General features: G+C 37.0%; 1 protein-coding gene and 1 long non-coding RNA gene across 2 annotated transcripts in view; both read right to left on the bottom strand.

The window, feature by feature from the left end:
* The window catches only part of LOC106773275, a 16647-nt gene extending 9178 nt beyond the window's left edge, over nt 1-7469 (bottom strand). Inside the window, exon 1 of the long non-coding RNA XR_002669778.1 lies at nt 7388-7469. This is a non-coding gene — a long non-coding RNA (uncharacterized LOC106773275). The remainder of the gene's footprint in view (nt 1-7387) is intronic.
* LOC106773278 (putative disease resistance protein At3g14460) overlaps nt 1-10491 on the bottom strand; it is a 66412-nt gene that overhangs the window by 40548 nt on the left and 15373 nt on the right. The window lies entirely within an intron of this gene.

Here is a 10491-nt window from a genome sequence, read left to right as displayed (position 1 = left end):
ATACAGGCCTACATAAAATTCAGACAGATAGAATCCCTAAATAATCGAGATATATTAAAGGAACAAAATAATGACTATGTAACAGTAATGTAATTTAGAAAATAACGAAAGAAAGAATTCTCTGTCAATATGAAAAAGTGTATATTCAATCACAATATAACACGAAAGTCCAAAATTCCATGAAGGAAAAGTAAAATATAGAATTCTAAAATAATATCTGCTGTAGAAACTGTGAAAGAATAACAGAAAGGTACTTGCCACATTCCACACGCCCTTCCAATTAATGCACAAATCCTTTTAAAAGGGGATTTTCCTTATGAATCCTAGTGTTGTGCCTGCTCTCCGCCTCCTACTGATCACGCTCCACGTGTCCCTGTTCAAGCTCCACGTGTCCTTCATTCCTAATAACCTTTCTCTCACTCCCATCATGCTTCAACATACGTGTTACAAACTACTTTCTATTATTTACACATCTAATAATTTTTCCTAACCTCATCAAACAATGAATAAGTAATCTAATATTTACACAAAAAATATTTAACATCATCTTCTATAAACATCTAAAAGGAATAAGGTCTACAACTCCCGAACATCGTTCAGGGCCTCTTGCTCTAGTGGAGACGCATTACCAAAATTTTACACAATGAATAGTTTGAGTCAACTTATACTCATAAATACTTAAGATGTTAGTTATAAAATGTTGAGATTACCAAATTCCATAAATAAAATCTTGGTAGCTAATATTAGTCGTCAATTTAGAGTTTAATTCATAAACTAATTATAATTTTTATTCATAATAGAAATTGTTTTAGATATCAATAAATTTAATTTTATAAATTAATATTTAAAATAATGATTATAATAACTAATTATTTATCATCTTTAAAATTGATTATAAGCTTTTCATATAATGTTGTTTATTATAGGAATCCTTGCACTCATGCTAAAAGTAGACTAAAGAAAATGGTTTAAACTCTCGGATCGTCTTCATATTAGTTGGAGAATCTCAAGTGAGTCCTCGTTTTTTGAACTGACTCAATTAGGACCATATATTTATAAAAGGTTAAATGCATTCATTGGTCCCTATTTTTGCTGTCTTTCTTCAATTAGGTCCCTGTTTTTTACAAATGCTCAATTGGGTCCCTATATTTGAAAATTGACTCCAATCAAGAACATTTCGTGAACTTTGGTGAACGGCGTTAAATATGTTCTATGCTGGCAACAGTACTTGTAATCATACAGACAAGTGGCAATGAAACACAGCATTACGTGGTGACTACTTATTTTTATTAAGGATTAAAATGAAAAAAACGTGTGGGTTAAGATGAAGTAAGGGTAAAATGGGAAAGAACATTAAGTTTAAGTTTATAAAAACATGTGCGTTAAAGGGTGTTTCTTCTTCGTGGAAGGGTGTTGAGCTGAAGCTGATAAAGGGTGGTGGTTCTTCTTCGAAGGGTGGTTCTTCTTCGGCGAAATCAAGGTTGGGTCTGGTGGGGATCAAGTTTGTTGTCGTTGCAGCTTCGAAGAGGATGTCAAAGGAGTACTCTTGCTGTTCGTCGACTTGTAGAAGGAACGAAACCCCTATTTGCCATTGTGGACAGAGATCTATGATGAGAACTGCGAACACTATGAAGAATCGAGGCAAGCATTTCTGGGGATGCTCCAAGTATAAGGTATGTTGTATTCAAGCTATACGTTCCATTTATGGTATCGTTTCTAAGATTAGGGCATTTTCTTCAAATGTGTTTGCAGAATGGTGGTGAAGATGGTGGGTGCAACTTCTTCAAATGGTGCACAGATGTTGGAAGTGAGGACAGTGGTCGTTATGTGAAGAGCGAAGGGAAGAAAGAAACTTTGGTCATCAGTGAAGAATTAGAGAGTACTAGGAAAATGATTGTTACGATACAGAAATCAGTCTTCTTTCTCGAAAAGTGTAGGAAGGGGTTGATCTTGTTGGGTTGTTTTTTATGTGTCATAATGATGATTTTAGTTTCAATATTAGTGAAAATGGGATGATTCGCTGTAATGTTATATGTAAGAATGTAATCTGAATGATGTTGATGAGTGAATGAAATGAGAATGAGATGTTTTTTTTAATCTGAATCTGTAATTTGTATTATGATGTTGATCCTTATAAGTAGTACAAAATAAGTAAATATTTGAGACTGCTAGTCATATTGTCACTGCAAGTCATATAAATATTTGCTGAGACTACAAGTCTCAAATATAAGTTGAGACTGCAAGCCACTTGTATTATAAATATTTGACATCAATCAGTATATATATAAGTTGAGACTGCAAGTCATATTTTCACTGCTAGACTGCAAGTCATATTTTGTTGACTGTTATTGTACCAAATAACCAACAGTGTCAATAGATTAAAAATGGCAGATATTTAACCAAATAACCAACATTGCAAAATCAGAAACCCAGCAATAGATTAAAGATGGCAGAAAGCCAGCAAGATCAGAGGTTCATCCTCTATTACAAAAGATTAGTACTGAATACAAAAAGTGCATAATACCAAAATCAGAGGTTGATCCTCTATCATAGCAACAAGTATTAAAGTGTTGAATACAAAAATAAGGTGGTTCATTCCTCTATAACGATTAAAACTACATTAAATTTCTATGCTTGATCCTCATTTGCTGATGGCATGATTGGTTCATTGGGTGGTTGACTTTGTTGTGTTTGGTCAGTGACAACTGATTGTTGGGTTGATTTCTTGCAAGACTTCCTATTGTGACCCATTTCTCTACAATTTCCACATCTTTTACGTTGACCACCCTTCCTCATTCTTGTTTCATCCCTGACCAACTCCCATTCTTCCAACCCGCGTTTCTTCTTTGGCTTGCCTGGCAATGCTCTCTTTGTTGGAGGGAATACATTGTCGTATGGTGTAACCTGCCACAAGTTTTTTCCATTTATCGGATAGACAATTGAAGAGTATGTCTCTTCATATGTGCCCTTCCTAAACCAACCAGGTATGAAGTCCTCTGCATCTAAGTTGAGAAACTTCATAGCAGCCAACACATGGCAACATGGAATTCTTGAGAGAGCCCACTTCCTGCAACTGCATTCATGTTTGTCTAGATCAACCACAAGCTTCTCCCCAACTTGAGAGGCATGACGGACTTCAAATAACTTCTCTGCTGACCAACTGCAAAAGAACAGCCACTATTCAGTATTGACAATTTTAAACGTGAAGTTACATGATGCTCATATTGAATCATACCTTGGAATCCAGAACTTAGTTAACTGAGACTCCTTATTAAGTCTAGTCTTCATTTTAGGATAGATGACCCCACTAAATGATTGACATTTTGCTCTGTTAGTTGCCCATCTTTTCATTATGTAAATCCTGATGTCCTCCATCATGCTTATTATTGGCTTCGACCTTGTATGCAGCATAACACTGTTGAATGCCTCTGACATGTTGTTTACTAATGTATCACATTTACTTGTGGTTGTAAACCATGATCTCGACCAGTGTCTACATGGTAACATATTAACCAGACAAAAGCTGAGATAGGTGCAATGATAATTCAAAGTGGACTATTTAGTGGACTATTACTTCCTAAGTATCAAAATCAAAATCAAAGTTAAAATCAGACAAAAGCTGAGATAGGTGCAATGATAAGCAATGGTCTTTGCATCTTATTCAAGTGGTAATAATAACAGACCAACAATATCAAAATTAGTGGACTATCAAAATCAGTGCAGTAACAATTTTCACAACCAAAACAGGACAAATCAAGTGGTTCAATACAAAACAGTACAAAACCAATTTTCCTACACAGCTAGGTAAGGCAAGGTGCAGGAATCAAAACAGAACAGGACATTTCAAGCAAAAACAGCACAGCAGAGCAACCAGTTTATGAAATACAAACCTGGGAGGTATTTTAATAAGATATTTAAAAGCATCAATGTTCAGCTCTTTGATATTTGTCATTTCCTTTTCCCATGTTTGGGGAGTGGTTATTGTAGCTGCCTTCCATATCAACCTCTTGAGTTGTTTGCCTGGGAATTGTTTTCTGAAATTGGCGTATAGGTGTCTAACGCAAAATCGGTGATCAACTCTTGGAAGCACTTCTTGAAAAGCTTGAAATAGACCCTGTTATTCCAATAACAAAGTAAAAAGGTGTGTAACACAAAATAATTTATATGCATAGAAGTCTTAATTTAATTACCTTTTGTTGATCTGACATGAATGTATATGATGCACATATTGTCGCCCCACCAAGATCTTCAACCAGAAGTTCTATAAACCATTTCCAAGTTTCCTTNTTCTCCACTTCGACAATGGCATATGCAATAGGAAGCATTTGGTCNTTTGCGTCCCTTCCAACAGCAGTCAACATTTCCCCACCATATTTACCTTTCAAAAATGCACCATCCAACCCTATAATAGGCCTGCAAGACACAAAATTGTCCTTGCAGGCTTTCAGACAAACATAAAACCTCCTAAATATAGGTCCTTGCAGGGTTTCATTTGGTTCAACTTTAACCTGAACTGTGGATCCAGGATTACGAGTTAGGATCTCATTTGCATAATCGTAGATCCTTTTATATTGCTCTTTGAAAGACCCATCAACATGGTCTGAAGCAATGGCTTTAGCCCTATAAGCCATGGATTGAGATACACCTACATTCCACTTTCTATTTATCTTCTGAACAATGTCCACTCCCTTAACTCTTGGATTTTCTCTAACAGTTTTCTCCAATCTCTTACTCAGCCATTTTGAATTCAGTAATTTGACCTTGTGTTCTCTACTACAAGTGTGGTTATCAACAATAGTCCTTAATTGCCAGGTTTTCATTGCACCCATATAACCAAAATATGCCAACCAAGGGCACTTTTCTTTAGATCCCATACATTTCTCCCTAACCCTTTTCTTATCATTTTTTACATATTTTATATTTCTACCATTTTGTATTGCATAGGTTTTTATGGCATCCAACAAATCTTCCTTCTGAGCAAAATACGTCCCCAAATCCCACTTGTAATCAACCATTGATTTAGGCATAGTAAATGTCACAAACTTGCCATAACTCTCTTCATCATCTTCTGCATCACTTTCTNCTCCACTAACGAGCTCTTCAGATTCCCATTCTTCATCAGACAACCCTCTGTTATCATCAGATTTTATGCCATCATCCACATCACTATCAGAAAACTCAGTGGCTGATTCTCCACCATATTCCAAATCAGTTTCTATATCACCAAAGCAATTTCCATCTCCTACATCCTCTTGTATTTCATAGTCAACCAAGCCTTCCATATAGTCATCATTAACATGAACATTGCTATCACCATTTCCATCCTCACCACTAGAACTACAACTACGGACAGTAGCAGTATCTCCTTCACACTCAGTTTCAATATGACCTTCAACAACCCCATCACCCTGACATGTTTCTTGTTCAACAGGTACAGTATCTTCAGCATCAACTTCCTGCTCACACTCAGCATCACCATCACCTGGCTGCTCAAACTCAGCATCACCATCACCTACCTGCTCACACTCATCATCAGCACCTTCCTTTTCACACTCAGCATCACCTTGTTCAGCTCTCTAACCACTACCTTCCTTTTCACACTCACCTTCAACTTCTCCTTCACACTCACCACCACCTTCCTTTTCACACTCACCCTTATCACTATCAGCCATCAAATTTTCACCTTCTTCTTCAACTATATCATGAGGAGCATTTTCTAACTAGTATATGATCTCAGGTTGGGAGACTAGGTGAACAACAAATAGATGCACTTGACCGTTGAGCCTAGCTAAATTTTTCATATGCATGGCTCCTGTATCATCAGTCAAAAGCTCTAACCTATTCTCTAATACAGAACCACCCCCTACACAATACCATAACTCCTTAAAGCCATCATATCCAAGTCCTTTTACCACACTAACAATAAGGAAATAACTCCAAAAGTCTGGGTCAAAAGAGAAAGTTGTACTTTCTCCCTCGTATTTAAGTGACCCATTCTTCATAAACTTCCCTCCATGGTGAAAAACAACATCAAATTTATCCTCCATTTTCACACTCAGTAACAATATTTAACCTATAAAATAAGATCCTATAAGTTACTTCAAATTATAAAACATTTTATCCTATATAAATATCCTATATAACTAAACCAGATAATGGGTATGACTTATATCACCAAAGCAATAAACAAAACATGCAACAACACTTGACTTAAACAAAATAAAAACCACATTCACATGGTGGACCACATTGCAAGACCACTTTAACAGCATATGTATAAAAAAATAGTCCGACAGAACTACAAATATGGGGGACCACATTACTGAATCAGACATGGGGGGACCAATATTGAAAGTAACAATACAATTTTACATGCCACATTATCCAAAAAAACGATATACTAACCTCAACACGTGCAACCAAATTCTCCACACCTTTCCACGACAAAACCACCGATAGATGATGATTATCTCCCAAAACGTGCCTTTTTGTCAGCCAAATCTCTGATATAAAGCACCGCTCACCGTTGTTCCCCAATTCCTGACCACCACGAACCCTATTTCCCCAATTTCGCACACGACATTTCTCCAAACCTAAATTGTTTTAATCACCTCAGATCACATTTCACAATTTCTCTATTTTACCCTTACTGAAACTTAAGCATTAGTAAGCACGTGATTTTAAAATTCCTAATTTCCCAATTCGCACATGTATTTAAAATTTTAATCCTTAAAAAATTCAAATACTAACCACGTCATAACCCCATTTTATTCCACCTGTCTGCACCATTACAGGTACTGTTGCCAGCACAGAACATATTTAACGCCGTTCACCAAAGTTCACGGAATATCCTTGATTGAAGTCAATTTTCAAATATAGGGACCCAATTGAGCATTTGTAAAAAACAGAGACCTAATTGAAGAAAGACAGCAAAAATAAGGACCAATGAATGCATTTAACCTTTATAAAATTGAGCCAATTAAGTCTTGTAGTTAAGTTTTCACTGGCGTTAAAATGTAATGATAATGAATATGCTGAGATGGATATTTTGTTACGTAGAAATAATTAAATTATGACATGAAATTTAGTAAAGTAAAAAAAGAAAAAAAAAATAGAGAGACTATGGAAGCAGCATTCCTATTTTATACATACATACACAACAAAAATCAATGTAAATATTAATGATCATATCAGACAGTTTATTAAGAAAATATTTAGATCCTAGAACTTCAGAAAACCACAAACAGAGATTTAGTTTTACAGCTCAAATTTGAGTTTCAACAACATTTACAATATAAATTCCATGCCCTCACCACCACCTTTCCTAAATTTCTCCAAAATCATTGGCAAAAAATGGACATTCTCTTTAAAAGATAGTGAGGAGAACCTGAGAAACCAGACGACAAATGTAGGCATATGAGAACTGCTGCATTGGTATACTTGTCTTTCCACTTATATCTTTACATCTTTGTCATCAACTTTTATGGATTTAATATGAGCAATCTTTTTCCAGTCTTCACCTTCTTCTTTCTTGCACCATTGTTTGAGCAACGGACTATTAGAGAACCACTATGACAGAGAGAGATTTGAGAGAAGGGAATGCAGTGCAAAGTAAACTGAATATGCCTCGTACTTTATTGAATAACAAGAGTGAAGTTATATACACGAAAAGGAGAAAGGAAAGAGCAATAGAACTCAACAGAAAAAAAACAGAAAAACTAACTTTGACTAATTCAACATCCTACACTAAGTTCTGAATTAATCCTAACACTTCCCCTTAATTCAGAAATCTTTCAAAGACTTCACACCAATTAAACCTCTGAGAAGTTTGAATCTCTCACGACTGAGTATCTTTGTAAAGATATCTGCAAGCTGAAGTTCAGACCGACAGTAGACTAACTCAACACTTCCTTTGCTAACCATATCACGCAGGAAGTGATATTTAACTTCAATGTGTTTACTACGACCATGACTTACTGGATTCTTAGCAAGACACATTGCTGAGGTGTTGTCCATTCTTAATTCTATGCAATTTGTAGTTGGTAACTTCAAATGCTTCAAAACCTCGATCAACCATACCCCCTGACACACAGCACTGCATCCAGCTATATACTCTGACTCACAGCTTGAGAGAGCAATGACAGACTGCTTCTTTGAGCTCCATGATACTGGTGTTTCGTTCAGGAAATAGATACTTCCTGATGTACTTTTCCTCTCGATTTCGTCTCCACCAAAATCAGCATCAGAATATCCGACAAGCTTGAGATCAACAGTGTTCTGAGTTCGTGGAAATACAATTCCAAAATCTTCAGTGGCTTTTACATATCTCAGTAACCTCTTTGCTGCAATCAAGTGACTTTTCTTAGGCCTATTCATGTAGCGACTTAGTAAACCAACACAAAACATTATGTCTGGTCTGCTGTTGCAAAGAAATCTCAGAGACCCAACCATTTGCTTGTACAGTGTTTCATCCACATTATCTTCAGTTTCATATGTTCTCATCCTTTTGTTGGATTCTAGTGGCGTGTCTGCTTCATTGCAATGATCCATTTGGAACCTTTTCAGTATGTCTTTAGCATATTTCCTTTGATGCATAACCAATCCGGCTGAGGTCTCAGAAAACTCCATCCCTAAGAAGTAACTAAGCTTTCCCATATCTGTCATCTCAAACTCGGTTTTCATCAGAGTCTTGAACTCTCCTATATCTTCTATGCTTGAGCCAGTCACCAGAAGATCGTCCACATAGAGACATACAATCAGAATATGATCTTTGTCGTCAGATTTAACATATAAGTTGTGCTCAGCAATGCACCTTTCAAAACCTTTTTCAAGGAAGAACGTGTTAATCCTTTTGTTCCAAGCTCGGGGAGCTTGTCTCAGTCCATAGAGAGCTCTCTCGAGTTTGTAGACCTGATGTTCTCTGCCCTTTTTGATGAAGCCTGGAGGTTGCTTGATATAGACTTCCTCCTCAAGAAAGCCATGCAAAAACGCAGATTTGACGTCAAGAGCAGATAGAAACCAATTTTTGGCACAGGCAACAGCAGTTATTAAACGTATAGTTTCTAACCTTGCTACTGAAGCATATACTTCGGTGAAGTCCACACCTTCCTTCTGAAGAAAACCCTTTGCAACGAGCCTAGCCTTGTGCTTTAGTATTGAGTCGTCTGGGTTTCGTTTGGTCTTGAATATCCATTTGACGTCAATACTAAGTTTTCCATTCGGCAAGTCAACTAGCTTCCATGTCTGATTTTTCTTGATTGATTTTAACTCTTCAATCATAGCACCTCTCCAATTTGGCTCTGACAGTGCTTCATCCAAACACAAAGGTTCACTCCCTTCTAACAATGCCAAGTGTATGATGTCACCCTCCTCGTCCACTCCAGCGTCAAAATAAACCTCATAATCAGCAAATCTTGTTGGTCGTACAGTTTGTCTTCTGGGTCTTGTCTCACGGTCTTCTTCAGTGGTGTCTTCCAAATGTGCTTGGTCATGGCTTTCATTCTCTTCTTCTACTTCTATTAGATTTGGCAAGTGGGCCATTGCACTTGTCTTCTTCTTCTTCTTCATACTGGTTTGATTATTTTTCCAGTCCCAGTATTCATCTTCAATTACTATAACGTCTCTGCTAATCTTCATAATCCTTTTGATTGGATCGAACAATTTGTACGCCCCGGTAGAGTGATACCCAACAAAAACCATGGACTCACTTTTGTCGTCCAGTTTCACACGCTTTTGATCTGCAATGTGAGTAAAAGCCAAAGAGCCAAACACTTTAAAATATTTCACAGAGGATTTCATACCTGTCCATGCTGCATGAGGCACTTTGTCTGTCAAACGCTTTGTTGGACATCTGTTCAATATGTGCACAGCTGTCGCGACCGCTTCTCCCCACAAGTCACGAGATACGTCTTTCTCCTTCATCATACACCGTGCCATATTCAAGATAGTTCGATTTCTTCGTTCAGCTAAACCGTTGTGTTGTGGCATATACGGTGCTATTATTTCGTGAACGATTCCTTGCTCACAACAGAACTCAGCAAACTCTCGAGATGTATACTCACCACCCCCGTCAGTCCTAAGCAGCTTTATCTGTCTTTCGACTTCCTTTTCAACTTGTTTCTTGTATGTTTTGAACACCTTCAGAGCTTCATTTTTGCTTCGAAGTAAGAACACCCAGATCATCCGATTGTATTCATCTACAAATGTCAAGAAATATTTGTTTCCAGCTATTGTTGGTGGTTCAATCGGACCACACACATCTGAGTGAACGATCTCTAATCGTTCTTTCGATCTCGACTCCAGTTGCTTTCTGAAGGGTCTCCTAGTTTGTTTTCCAAGGATACACGATTCACATTCTTTGTGTTGTAGACTGATTCTGGGTAGCCCTTTTACCATTTCTTTATTACTCAGTTGCTGCAAATCTTTGTAATTAAGATGTCCGAGCCTAAGATGCCATCTCAAGCTTTCATCTTCTTCAATGGATGTTAAACA

This window comes from Vigna radiata, chromosome 9, assembly GCF_000741045.1.
Source record: "Vigna radiata var. radiata cultivar VC1973A chromosome 9, Vradiata_ver6, whole genome shotgun sequence".
In the NCBI taxonomy this organism is placed as follows: Eukaryota; Viridiplantae; Streptophyta; class Magnoliopsida; order Fabales; family Fabaceae; genus Vigna; species Vigna radiata.
This window is presented reverse-complemented; position numbering and strand designations above follow the sequence as displayed.